Source organism: Alexandromys fortis, unplaced genomic scaffold (genome assembly GCF_014885135.2).
Source record: "Alexandromys fortis isolate MF-2015 unplaced genomic scaffold, M_Fortis_MF-2015_v1.1 scaffold_255, whole genome shotgun sequence".
NCBI lineage: Eukaryota > Metazoa > Chordata > Mammalia > Rodentia > Cricetidae > Alexandromys > Alexandromys fortis.
In genome coordinates this window covers 1,612,726-1,626,396 of record NW_026068158.1, presented here as the reverse complement: position 1 = coordinate 1,626,396, position 13,671 = coordinate 1,612,726, and the positions used below count along the sequence as shown (strand labels likewise).

At 37.6% G+C, this 13,671-nt stretch overlaps 1 protein-coding gene and 1 long non-coding RNA gene across 4 annotated transcripts in view; one reads left to right on the top strand and one right to left on the bottom strand.

The window, feature by feature from the left end:
- The window catches only part of Gria4 (glutamate ionotropic receptor AMPA type subunit 4), a 403,578-nt gene that overhangs the window by 131,395 nt on the left and 258,512 nt on the right, over nt 1–13,671 (bottom strand). The window lies entirely within an intron of this gene.
- Nucleotides 771–3,462, top strand: LOC126491722 (uncharacterized). Its single transcript, XR_007589439.1, has 3 exons — nt 771–910; nt 2,805–2,861; nt 3,134–3,462. It is a non-coding gene; the product is annotated as an uncharacterized lncRNA (long non-coding RNA).

Genomic DNA, 13,671 nt, shown 5'->3' with positions numbered 1-13,671 from the left:
GATCCTACTGCATGTACTGGCTTTGTGGGAGCCTAGGTAGTTTGGATGCTCTTCCTAGACCTGGATGGAGGGGGGAGGACCTTGGACTTCCCACAGGACAGGGAACCCTGACTGTGCTTTGGACTGGAGAGGGAGGGGGAGAGGAGTGGGGGGAGGGGGAGAGGAGTGGGGGAGGGGGAGAGGGTGGGGGAGGGGGAGAAGAGTGGGGGAGGGGAAGAAGAGTGGGGGGAGGGGGAGGGAAATGGGAGCCTGGGAGGAGGCAGAAACTTTTTTTTCCTATTCTCAATAAAAAAAAAATAATAATACACATACATGTATATGTGTATAATAGTAATATGTATACAGTAAATGATACATGTGTTATGCACATGTAATTACACATATGTATTCCCTGACCCATTTGGAGAGTTCAGACATGAATATATATTAAAATTATTTCTAACGTTTTTGTCAATGCTTTTTTTGTCCTCAGACCAGCTCCTGTGATTGTTCCAATAATTTGCATGAAATAGAAAGTAGAAAACTTGAATAACTAAGTAGAGCTTTTTGTCTAAAATACAAGTAAATTTTTATTTTAAGTCTTTAGAATTAATAGCAAAAGTATTATAGTAAAAAATAATATATGTGAATTTCCCTGTGAGAAGCCACAGTAACTCCAGGGCCAGGCTTCTCCTGAATCCAGCCTGTGCTGGGCCTGGCTTCCAGTTTAATTTCACTTTCAGTCCACTTAGTTTTGGTTTCAGTTTCTGCACTCTGTTAAAGGAGGAAGAGGAGCCCCAATCAAAGTAGTTCAAGATGACCTAATCCTCTTCTGGCTTCCTGAAATCTCTGTTCTGGGTCACAGTCCTTTTGTCATCTGGCTGACAGACCCCAGCAGGCTGGGATAAACAAGCTCTTGCTGATTGCACATGTGAGTCTTTGTTTTGTGGGCCCTAACAACTGCAAGTGTAAAGATTATTATTTCTACTAATTTGATAGGTAAAGAGGCTATGAACAATGTTTACTTTGACAAACAACATTGGTTTGACATCGAGCTTTTCCAATAAGCAAATGTGTAAATCACTTAGACTGTTTACTAAGATACTACAAAGACTGAGGTAAGGATATCATGTGGATTTATTTCATTAAAATGACTCCATGATAAAAAATATGCTTATCTATGTGACTCAAAGCTTTCTCCCCTCATATCTAGCAAAGCAGTAGCTACTGAGAAAGTGATGGTGAATGACTTCCCAGGCTCAGCCTTGGTAGCCAGGGTATCCTTTGGGTTGATTTTGTTTGAAAGTCAGTAACATGGTGTGTGGGAAATCCTAGTCAGCAAAGCAAATGGTAGTATAGGAAGTAACAGCTGGCCACTCCAGATGAAGCTCCAGTTGATATTCAAATCTGTTACCAGATGCGTGGGTGAGACAGTGTTTGTGATAATCAGTCTCAATGATTTAACTGAAATGTCTTGAGAAAACTGAGCAAAAATCGCCTTGCTTAGCCCAGTCACCACTTCTTTTAAGTGCTAGCTGAAGGAAAGAATTTTCTAGGAAAATGTCCTTTCAGGGCCTTTGGAGACACCTATTATCTTCAAGTATTTTCTCAATAAATCTTAGATGTGTAAAAAGACCTATCAGAACACGGTCCAGGAATGGACTTGTGCAAACACATTTCTGAGTGCTTGTGAGAACACTGTCAAAAAAAAAAAAAAAATACAAGAGTCTTGTGCCTTCATTTTCTTTAAAAACTTGGAATTATTCTTGGAATATGTTTTTGTGCTCCTTTAGGATGTAGTGGATGGGAATGCCTTTATTTCAGGTTACTCATTATTGCTTGCTGTTCTTATTGAATTAAATGTTTAGACCATCCTTTATAAGCCTCCACAGAAAAACATGTTTTTGCCACATGTGACTTGTCCTTGGGATTGTGTCTGACTTGAACTCATGAGAGCTTCAAGTATAAATTGTCTGAAGCTCTGAATAAAGTTGGGTATTGCATGAGACTTTAGTCCAGTGCATTTCTTGGCACCCTCAATCTGATGCCACCACCTTTAGAGAGGTGACAAAGACCCATAGTTTCTCTGAATGAAGTTATGTTAAAGATGCTACTAGATATCTTGCACTTAATTTAGAAGCTCTTGTTTCACAACTGTTCTCCATCTAATACATTTTCATTTTATTCTTTTTAGGGGCATTTATGGACTGAATTATACATTTGTAAATCTATAATGAACACAGGGTTCCCAAGAAACCATAATTTACCAGACCTAAATATTCCATTTGAAAGAGTTTTTGGAACATGATGAGGTCAGAGAAAAATAAGAAAGCCAACCATTTGACGTTTAATAATAGACCATTATCCACAGAATAATCTGTAATCTTTTTCAAGCAGAACTGAAGGTTTTGTGCTTCTCAAATTCATTCACCCGGGATAGGTCAATTTATAGTAATCTGAAAAGGAGGTTATATAGCTTTAACTAAATAATTAGTGCAATAATATTTAATGTTTTTATTTGAACGAAGTTATTGTGCAGTTTATTTTTTCAGAGACATTTTATGAAGGAAAGAGGGCACAGTTAATATTAAGTCAGCATGTCAGGCATAAACGAGGACTCTGAATCACAATATAGGAGCCAGTAACAGAAAACAAACACTGCCTTCAAGCAGTTTATATACTTTAAATTCCTACTTTCTTGTAACAGAGAAATAGTTTAAGAAATCAATAGAAAGATACAGCTGATAAGAGAGGTTATATGGAAGGGTCCCAGTCCTATTCATCTCTGAATTTCTTTTATCTTTTCTCATTCTTGTCTTGCCTAGATGTTCATAACTATGCCTCAGTAGAGACCCGCGTGAATCTCTTGGAGCACATATTTGGTTATTCTTCTGTTTTCTTTTTTTTGGGGGGGGGAGGATGGGGAGAACTTGGGGGAATAGGATGGTTGGGTTAATGGAAGGATGGATATGGGGGCAAGGAAGTATATATCTTAATTAAGGGAGCAATTTTAGGGTTGGCAAGAGACTTGACTCTAGAGGGGTTCCCAGGGGTCCAGAGAGATGTCCCCAACTAGGTCCTTGGGCAGCTGAGGAGAGCCTGAAATGGCCCGATCCTATAGCCACACTAATGAATATCTTGCATATCACCACAGACCCTTCATCTGGCAATGGATGGAGATAGAGACAGAGACCCACAATGGAGCAATGGACTGAGCTCCCAAGGTCCAAATGAGGAACAGAAGGAGGGAGAACATGATCAAGGAAGTCAAGACCGCAAGGGGGGCACGCAGCCACTGAGACGGTGGGGCTGATGGGAACTCACCAAGGCCAGCTGGACTGGGACTGAAAAAGCATGTGATCAAACCGGACTCTTTAAATATGGCTGACAATGAGGGCTGCTGAGAAGCCAAGGACAATGGCACTGGGTTTTGATACTACTGGCTTTGTGGGAGCCTAGTCTGTTTGGATCCTCACCTTCCTAGACCTGGATGGAGCGGGGAGGACCTTGGATTTTCCACAGGGCAGGGAACCCTGACTGGAGAGGGAGGGGGAGGGAAGTGGGGTGTGGGGAGTGACGGGAGAGGGAGGGAAAAGGGAGGTGGAAAGGAGGCAGAAATTTTTAATAAAATAAAAACAGATAAAAAACAAAAAACAAAAACAAAAAAGTAAACAATCTTTTTTGGTTACACATATATGTGACTCAGAAACTTAAAATGTAACTAGAAAATGTATTTAGAGCTAAAGGCCAGCAACTTGTACCTAAGGTTTGAGGTCAGATAATCCTAGATTTCTATTGACTGCCAAACAGAATCTTAAAACTAAGACAGTTGAAACTTTGTTCAAATATACAGCAATATAATCTTTTCTCATTTGGGGGAAGATAATGCAAAGATTCATTTGGTTGTCAGAATCAACTGGACTTCATTACTGAAAATCTGCTAAATAAAGTTTTAAATATATAAGTATATTCAAAATATTTTCTAGTAATTGAGGCATTGAACTTTTTTGTTATTGTGTTTTGTACTTTATTTAAAAACCAATTTAGAATTGTTAAAAAACACACAACTGTATTTTTTGCAGAACAATATATATTAGTAGATTTGATGATCAAATGATCCCCATTACACAAGCAAATTCTGTTTCCAGTTCTCATGCATGAGATATCAGAGCATGTTCCAGTTGGGAGGAATCATAGTGACAGTGTAATCAAATTCCTGATGTGGACACAAAAGATGCTCCAGGATGGGTACATGAGTTGCCCAAGGCTGACAACTGGTGATGGGAAATGCTAGTTGGTGACAGATAAGATTGAAAAATAATACATTGTTGTAGTTCTGAGAACAATGTCCTTGGCTTTGGGTAAAAGTGAATAGGAAAAAATTGAGAGGAAATCAGCTGTGTTCACAAGCTTTAGCCATTTGCTGCAGCTAGCTTCCATCAGTAGTAAGCAGGGTAAAAACAAACAAAACAAAACAGGAATGTATCTGCTGAGTTCTCATTAAAATTAATCCTATTAAAAAAGCACATAAAGTTGATCTAAAAAGTTAATTCTTCCTTCTCTTTACATCATATACTTCCAGGAACTGTTCTGAATTAATAATCTTCCAATTCCACACATACATGTGTGTTTACACACATTCATACACACACATATACAGAGAGAGAGACAGACAGACAGAAAGAGAGAGACAGAGAGAAAGAGAGAGGGAGAGGAATAAATGTAAAATGAAGGAAAGAAAAAAGTCTTCCATCCTTTACAGACTGGTTGACTATAGTTCCAGATGGGCAGAAACTCCATTTTGCTGTGTGTTTTCTGGAGTCAACATTACCATGTCTTATTTTGTCAATTTTCTCATTTCTCTTTCAAAACTAGTGCCTGTCACATTTCTGGAAGAGTTGAAGAACCCAAGAAGGGAACTGAATTATTGTGTTTTTCTCCTCCCCCTCTTAAGCACACTGGCAGTTAAGTGTGTCTTATTTGCAGGTAGAGTGACATGCACCTTCTACAGGCCCACAAGACCCCCGAAGTTTGTACATGAACACACACACACACACACATCCATATGCGCACACATGTTCCCTGACACCCATTATTTTTTTTTTTTTTTATTGAGAATAAGAAAAAAAAGTATCGCCTCCTCCCAGCCTCCCATTTCCCTCCCCCTCCCCCCTCTTCTCCCCTTCCCCTTCCCCCCTCTCTTCTCCCCCTCCCCCCACTCCTCTCCCCCTCCCTCTCCTATCCAAAGAGCAGTGGGGCTGATCTATTGGGAGCTCACCAAAGCCAGCTGGACTGTGACTGAAACAGCATGGGATAAAACCGGACTCTCTGATCATGGCGAACAATGAGGACTGATGAGAAGCCAAGGTCAATGGCAAGGGGTTTTGATCCTACTTCATGTTCTGGCTTGATGGGAGCCTAGCCAGTTTGGATGTTCACCTTCCCATTATTTTTTAGTGCCAGAAAAACAATGTCTGAGATTGCCAGTAAATCCTTTGGTTCAGCCAGGAAACTTCTTTTTAAATTTCTCAATAGCTTCACTACTCCTGTTCAAGTCCATTCTCATCACTTCTTTACTTGACTGCTCCAATAGTCTTGGAAGAACCTTTCTTCTTTGACCATGGACCCCCCTCAGTCTGGCCTCATTTGGCAAGACTCATCTTTAAACCAAAGATTACATTATGCTTACCCCTGGCTTGGAATCTTCCTATTGCTGCTTTTATTACTCAGGAAGAAAAAGCAAAGACCTTTACAATATCCATTTACTTATGTTCATTAATTTTTCTGACTATTAATTTTCTCCTTGGCTACTTGGGCAGTCTGTCCTAGCCAAACTGTTCTTGTTGCTATTTCTCAGACAAACAAAAAACACACAGACACTGACATCAACAGACACATACATGCACACTCACACCCATGCAGAAGATTCTTACATACACACTTTTCTCAGGACTTTTAAGATGTTCTCTCTTCTTTGAATGCCTTTCTCCAAAAATCCACCTAATCTTATCACCTTTTTCAAGTTTCCCTCCAAATTGCACTTTCTCAATAAGATCTTTTCTGGGAAGCCCAGCACAGGACTGTGGAAACTTAGTCTCAGCCATCCACAGACTGCCTTGGTACTATTTGTCACAAACAGCAGACAGAAGAATGTTTGCATGTTGGTAAAAACCAAGGTGCAAGTATTAAAATATGAGACACAAAAGATTTCAATCCACTTTACACTTCCTTTTCAGTTGAGGTGTCTCAATCAGTGGCAAGTTTCAGTGAGCTCAGGGGAAATGATATCAAGACAGAGGGGTGATAAGCATACAGACTTTCTACCATGAGGGAACTAGATTCATAGAGACAACTGTGATGGAATTCATATTAAAGAGATTTTTAGACAGCAGTGGACTTGTGTGCTTGCATTGAAAAATTTCCTTAAGGCCAACATATTTTCTGAGGATTTAGGATGGTTGATTACAAAAAGGTCTACAGAAGTAAGGAAAGGTCATAACCTCATAAGGAAAGGTCATACATGAATAGGGACAATTTATAAAGCCACAAACACAGCAGAATAAAGGGTTGGCTAAGTGCCCTGGCTCTTTATGAGATGATAACTTTTATACAAAGGCATATTTTGACTCTTCTTGGTTTCAGGAGATACATGAATGATTTCAGCAAATAATCAGAAATTCTGAAATTGTTTGAAAACATCTTCAAGCAATTTTAGAGAATTTTATAAAATATTAAGGAAAGGACATTTCTCAAGCCCACTAAGATGCTGAGATAATTATGTTCTAGAATGGATAACACACAGTACAGCAGTATACCTTGTAGTGCTAGATGCCATGGGCATCTCATGACAAAAGAAATTATTTGTGTTCCCTATTCTGTATTTAGTAAGTTTATATGAGTTTTGCTTATGAAACTGAAAAATAATTGGGCTTCTTTATAAAGCTTAAAAGGAGTTTATTAGTTTTTCATCCACATAGCATATAAGTATCTCTTAGAGGACAATATAGTCACTCTATTGTGAGCAATCATTTATTAAATGATTTAAATAGATAGCATCTGTGAGGAAAGGTTTGTTGTAAACATTAGAAATGGTAGAAAAGGTTAATATAACCTCTGAAAAGAAAAAAAGATATTGCCAATTTTGAGTACATAGACTCAGAAATTTAAGCAAGTAAAATGATTTAAAGTGCAATTATTTAAAGTGCAGATATTGTCTGTAATAATTTATAGATTATTTTTAAACATATAATTTCTTCAGATTATTCTGCATGATTGCACCAGCATCTACACTCAACCATTTACCAGGAGAATTGAAAATGAAAACAGAATGCTTGTGTGCACATCTCAGAGAAGAAGAAACTCTTTAGTTTGCAGAATGGGATAGGGGAAGACTTCTCTGAAGTCATATGTGCAATTGTCATGTAGTAAGAGAATGATGTTACTGCTTAATTTGTAGGAATGGAGCTTCTGGTTTTAATTTAAAGCCCAAGACAGTTTAAGTCATAGAATCAGAACTATAATTATTGGATTAGATCATTGTAACTTATTAGAAAATATACTAATTAAAAATATAATTTAACCTTTCTCTTCTATTATTGAACACAGTAATCAGTCTTGGATCAAAGTTTAATTTATTTTAATAATGAAAACCTAAGCAAATATTTGAAAATGGCTTGAAACAGATCAATAATTTTGAAACAATCTAAATAAAATGTCTGCAGAGGAGAGGGTTCATCCTACTTTGAATGCAATGGAAAGAGAAATGACTGTAATAGAAACAGAATTAATTACCCTGTCACGCTTTTTTAAACCTACAACTGAAAGTCACAATAGAATTCTCATTTCAATTAATACTTTTATCCAATTAAAAGATAAGAATGATAAATATTGTTATTACAATTTAAGGAATCAGGCAAAACTCAGAATTGTCTGATTCAAGAAGATAATACTTCATTGTTATCACATTGTTCCACTGTGTGCTTCCCATTTCCCTTTGGATTGCCAATTCTACTTTCCTCCTGGCCTATCCTAATTGTACCTGTTTGGTCTTGCTGTCTTGCCTCACGAATAAGATGAAGTATACCCAAAAGATCCACCTCTGTTATTTTAGGGCCTTTAGAACTCTAGGAATCACACTGTACACCTCATGCTCTCTTCAACCTTGATGGGAATGGGTGCACTTCCTTTTATCTTCGAAAGCAGCTTGTGAAGACCCATGGGAATCCCCGGAGGTGTCCGTGGGGAGCATCTTTGCTTCTGGGAAGCACTAATTTTACTATTTTTTTTTAATATTTACTTTTGTGCTTGTGCACACAGCATTCAGGAAACAGATGCAGGTGGATCTCTGTTAGTTTGAGGACAGCCTAATCTACAGAGTGAGGATGGCCAAGGCTACATAGTGAGGGTCTGTCTTTAAAGACAAAATAGGACATTGGATCTCCTGAAACTGAATTACAGGCAGTTGTGAGTTGCCTAGCACCTGGGTGCTGGGAAACAACTAGGATCTTCAGCAACATTAGTGCAGACAACCAAGGAGCCATTTCTCCAACCCAAGAAGCACCAATTATAGTTAAGTCACTTGAATGACTCTGTTGCTGGCTCATGCTCATGAGGACTATCCAAATGCTTTTTTTGTGGCAAAATTACCATACACATAAAGTATAAAACCTACACTGCCAAGTGAGAGGCACTGCATATGTATTATAATCCTTGCAAAGCATTTATACTGTTACCCAGTGTATATATACTTTATGACATCTGCACCACAGTCACCTAGTCTGCCTCTGAAAACAGATCATCCATAGACCATGTCTGGGGTCTCCAGATTCAGTTTCTGGATGTTTCTTACAAGCTTCTCATAGAATAATTATGGAAAAACAAAGCTAAGAATATTTGAGTGAATTTTGAAGGCAGGAATCACATTTGTTTTGTTTTCTGTATGTGTGTGTATGTAGTGAGCATGCATGTGTGTCCATGCACACAGAGGCTCAAAGTTGGTCAAAAGGCACCTTCAATTGACCTCTATTTCATTATTGAGACTGTCTCTGGATGAACGTGTATTTCAGTCCTGGTTAGACGACCCACCCAGTTTGACCTAGTTTTCTCTTGTCTCGGCGTCCTCAGGGCTGGCTACAAATGGCCTCAATGCCTGCCTGTCTTTTATATGGATCCTCTGAAGTTGAACTTCAGTCTTTATTGAATACAAAGCATCTCCTAGTGAAGAGATCACATGTTCTATTACAGCTCTGAGAATGGTGTCTGGTGTGAAGAAAACATACCTATTTTGTTTCAAGTTGACACACAAAGCCAGCCAGGACACTTCCTCTATGATGTTCAAAAAGTCCTTTCTGGCTTCTGCTTTCTACATTCAAATATGAAAAGACAACTTCAGCTGGATACACATTTTTATCCATGTGCCTTCTCATCATAACAATTTTTGACTTATTTCTCTCTATTACCCATTACTGTTTCTTCAGATAGTTGGTTTAACCACAAATACACATGGACTTTTCAACTAAATTTATTTCTAGCACCTCACTTTAATGATACTTCTTCCTCAAATATCACTATTGATCTCTGCTTTTCCAAACCTTATTAATTTTACTTATTTTTTAATTATCAAAAAACATGGATTATACTTCTATAACCCTTACACAGTATTCTACAGAAATAGTAAAGTGTTATGTTATGTGCAGGTATATCACTCACAAATTTAATTTTGAATGATCAGACACAGATTTTTTGTACTTAACAGTTGACAATATGATTTTTGCTTTGATCCACTCAAAATTAAATATTTAAATATAAAATTTAACAATAAATTAGACAAATTATTAAATAATTATCAGGACAATAATAAAGATTTGGAATGAGCAATAATACATTTTAGTTCATTTAACATTAAGATTTGGAGAAAGTAAGGATCCCTTTGTGCATTATAATAAATTTTAAGTAAATGGAAGTCCCTATTATCATCTGATTCACATATATGTTGATCAGAAGTGCTTAACTATATAATACTATGAGCTATATTTACTCAGATGTTACTGGAATTTATGAAAGATGGTTTGTAGCAGGATTCTGCTGATTTTTCTCTTTGTTAGTCATCAACTTCCTACAGGCATGCTTAAGATCTGGATGTCTGGTACAATTCATAGGGACATGAATAATTTGACTCATGCCACAGAGCCACATGGGCAAAAATACCTTTATTTAGCAGGACAGTAATATTTGAATCTGCAAGATACTTTATTGCATACTATAAAAGTACCATTTTCTAAGATTCAGTATGCATCTCATAGGGAACACTAGCAATGTTTCCTCTACACACACTCATTAGTAGAGTAAAAGTATAACCCTTGTACGATACCACACCCTTTGCAGCACCACTGTCATTCATTTTATCCTACCAGAGGGGATTTTAACTCTGCATTGTACATGTGCTGTACACACACAGAATATGCGGGGAAATTTCTGTGCCAAGTTCTTATTTACCCTGGAACACTGTCCCATTTATGCTTTGCTCTATTTACAAGGATTACATTTCCACTTTAGTCACTACTATCTTGAATAATTTAGATACACAGTAGAAGTTAAGGGCTTGAGATGTGGAGTAGGTGTGTGTGTGTGTGTGTGTGTGTGTGTGTGTGTGTGTGTGTGTGTAATAGATTTTTAGCAAAGACAACAACTTTTGGAAGAGTTTTTATGAACCAGATATCCTCAGCTCCATCCATGCCTTCTTTTCAGGTGTTTCTACTGACATGACATACCATCATAGTGTGAACTTCCAAAGCTATGGAGGTAATTAACACACTTTACAACCAATTCTTTAAATTAACTTCTTTGATACAGATCCAAATAATCAACATAAGAATTTAAAATACATTCTAGGATGTAATGCATGGTAAAATGATTGCTGATATGCATTGATTGTGTTGAATAAGCAATGTAGCCAATAATTATGGCTACGTAAAGTGATACTTGAAAATAAATATTAACCATGTAAAAATGGAAGTGCAATGAAATTGGAATATATATGGGTATAGTCAGGAGAAAATGTCACGTTGTACTCTATTCAAGTTTTGACAAAAAGAACCATCAAAGATTTTTTTAAAACAATGTAAGACGCAACTAAGACAAAAAATGTTTCTTCAGATTATATGCCATCTTTTCTTAATTTTAACAGAATCTGGGACTGAAGAGATGGCTTAGTGTAGTGATATTTCATTTGTATTTTAATAAATAAAGCTTACTTTTTAAATTAATGATCAGAGCGTAAAAGAGCCCCACTGGTCAGTCTTATAGACCAAGCAGTGGTGACACACTCCTTTAATCCCAGTAGCCACACTGGTTGCCATAGAAATTGGGTGGTGCGTGCCTTTAATCTCAATGGTGCACACCTTTAATCCCAGGCCTAGAAAGGATATAAAACAGGGTGAGACAGTTCTAAGATACAGTCTCCTTCTGAGATTCCTGGAGGCAGGATTGCCATTTTTAGTCTGAGGTCGAGCTAAGAGCCAGTGGCTGGCTGTTTTGCTTTTCGGATATTCAGGTTGAACTCCAATTTCTGACCCTGAGCTTTTATTAATCATGCTTCATGTCTCTTTTGTCAACATTTATTTGAAGTTCATCAGTTGTTTCAATTTTTCTCAAGTTTGTTTTGATGAGTTCAAGCACAAAAAGTAACTTGATATATAAAAATGCCATTTTATGTGAACTTAACTTTTTTATTTATAGACTACCAGCTGCATATTTATCCAGACAGAAATATCCCCTATTAAAATTGTACAATGTTTATCAGATTTACTGTTGTCTTGGAATTTAGATGGTACAAAGAGGTGGATGGATTGAGATGTGGAATAGAGATATTTGTACACTTATGTGTGTCTGAGAGAGAAGATTGAAGGAAGTAGTCACTAAATATTCTTATTTTGTATGTTTTATTATAAATTGAGTCTTCCAAAAGACATAAGAGCTGATAAATGTCCAGTAAATGCCTCAGAGGTGACACCATAGACAAACACTGGAAAATATAATGCAGTGAGAGCCGTGGAGCACCTGACAGCAAGGGGCACTGGGACATGTAGGATAATGCAGTGTGTGAGCCCTGGAGCAACAAACAGGAAGAGATTCTGAAGGAAGAAAGAAGGGGTCCCTGAAAGATGAGTGATTTGACCAGAATAAACTGTTAACTTTCCTTTAGAAATGTCTTATAATTACAGGGGGTCATAAGAAGGTAATAGATGAGAGATGCCATCGATGAGACCATTATTTATGTGGAAGGTAATGTACAAACAAACAGAATCCAACAACACATTATGTTGTATTTTCCCCCTGTGAGTGTTCTGAAATTACAAAACAAACCATAGTGATACCCAACTAACTCTTCATTTAGTCACTGACGTTCAGTTCTAGGAAGTCTGTGAGTCCAATTCACAGCCCCAGAATTCAGAGAGGTGTCAGTTACTCCCATGTCCTAGCACACAATCCTCAGTCAAGACTGATAACAACCAGACAGAAAACTTCCTATTTAGAAAACCCAGGTCTGTGGCCAATGGAAAGCAACTCAGGAGAAAAGCCCAGAGCAGGGAGTCAGTAGATGGCTCCAGTTTGGAATGGTAACATTCCTGGTCTACCACATGCTCATCTGCAAAATGAAGATGCTCATGTCTGCTCAGAGCACTTCACAGGACCACAGTAGAGTACAAATTAGATTATGTTAAAGAATTTTAAATCACTATGCACAGCAAACTTGTCATTATTTAAGGTCATCTTTGATGTGCCACTGCATCCCACCAATTAACACCTTGTCTCCTGGAGCCCCTTTGGAGAGTTTGTGTAAAGACAGCAAAGAGATCTAATTGCTCAGAAGTAGGCTTTTATGTGCTTTTGAAGGAAATGGTTGTACTACCTGCTTCATTTTAGCACCCACAGGTCAAGCTGCCACAGTGTTCTAACTGTTCTTTCTGCTACCAACCTTCTGTCTCCTTTCTTCCAGTGTTATTTCAGGTTATTCCTCCTTTTCCCAAAATCATTTCCTTCTCATCCTTTACCAGTTATAGCTAACATTTCCCATAGATCATCTCCTGCTTATGTATAGATGCTCATACGTTTCTCAAATATAGTATGTTCTCTGACCTCTACATGTGAATCTCCACAAATACATACATACACACACACACACACACACACACACACATATATATATAAACACAAACATATGTAATGTGGGAATCCCCTCTGTGAGTTGTGATTATCATTGATTAATAAAAAAACACTGTTTTGGACTTGTAGAAATGCAGAATTTAGCAAGGTAGGGAAAACCAAGCTAAATGATGGGAGAAAGAAGGTGGATTCAGTGAGAAGCCATGTAGCCCTGCCAGAAACAGATGCCGGAACTTTACTTGGTAAGCCACAGCCTCATGGCAATACACAGATGAATAAATATGGGTTAATCTAAGATATGAGTTAGCTAGAAATATGCTTAAGTTATTGGCCAAACAGTATTGCAAATAAAATTGTTTCTGGTGATTATTTTGAGTCTGAGTGGCTGGGAAGAAGCCCCATACAACAAATTGGCACCAATGTAGCCAACTAAAATTCACTTAAACCTGAGAGAGTTTGAGAAGGAATTCTAAAAAACAAACAAACAAAAACCCAACAGCAAAAAAAAAAAAAAAAAAAAAAAAAAAA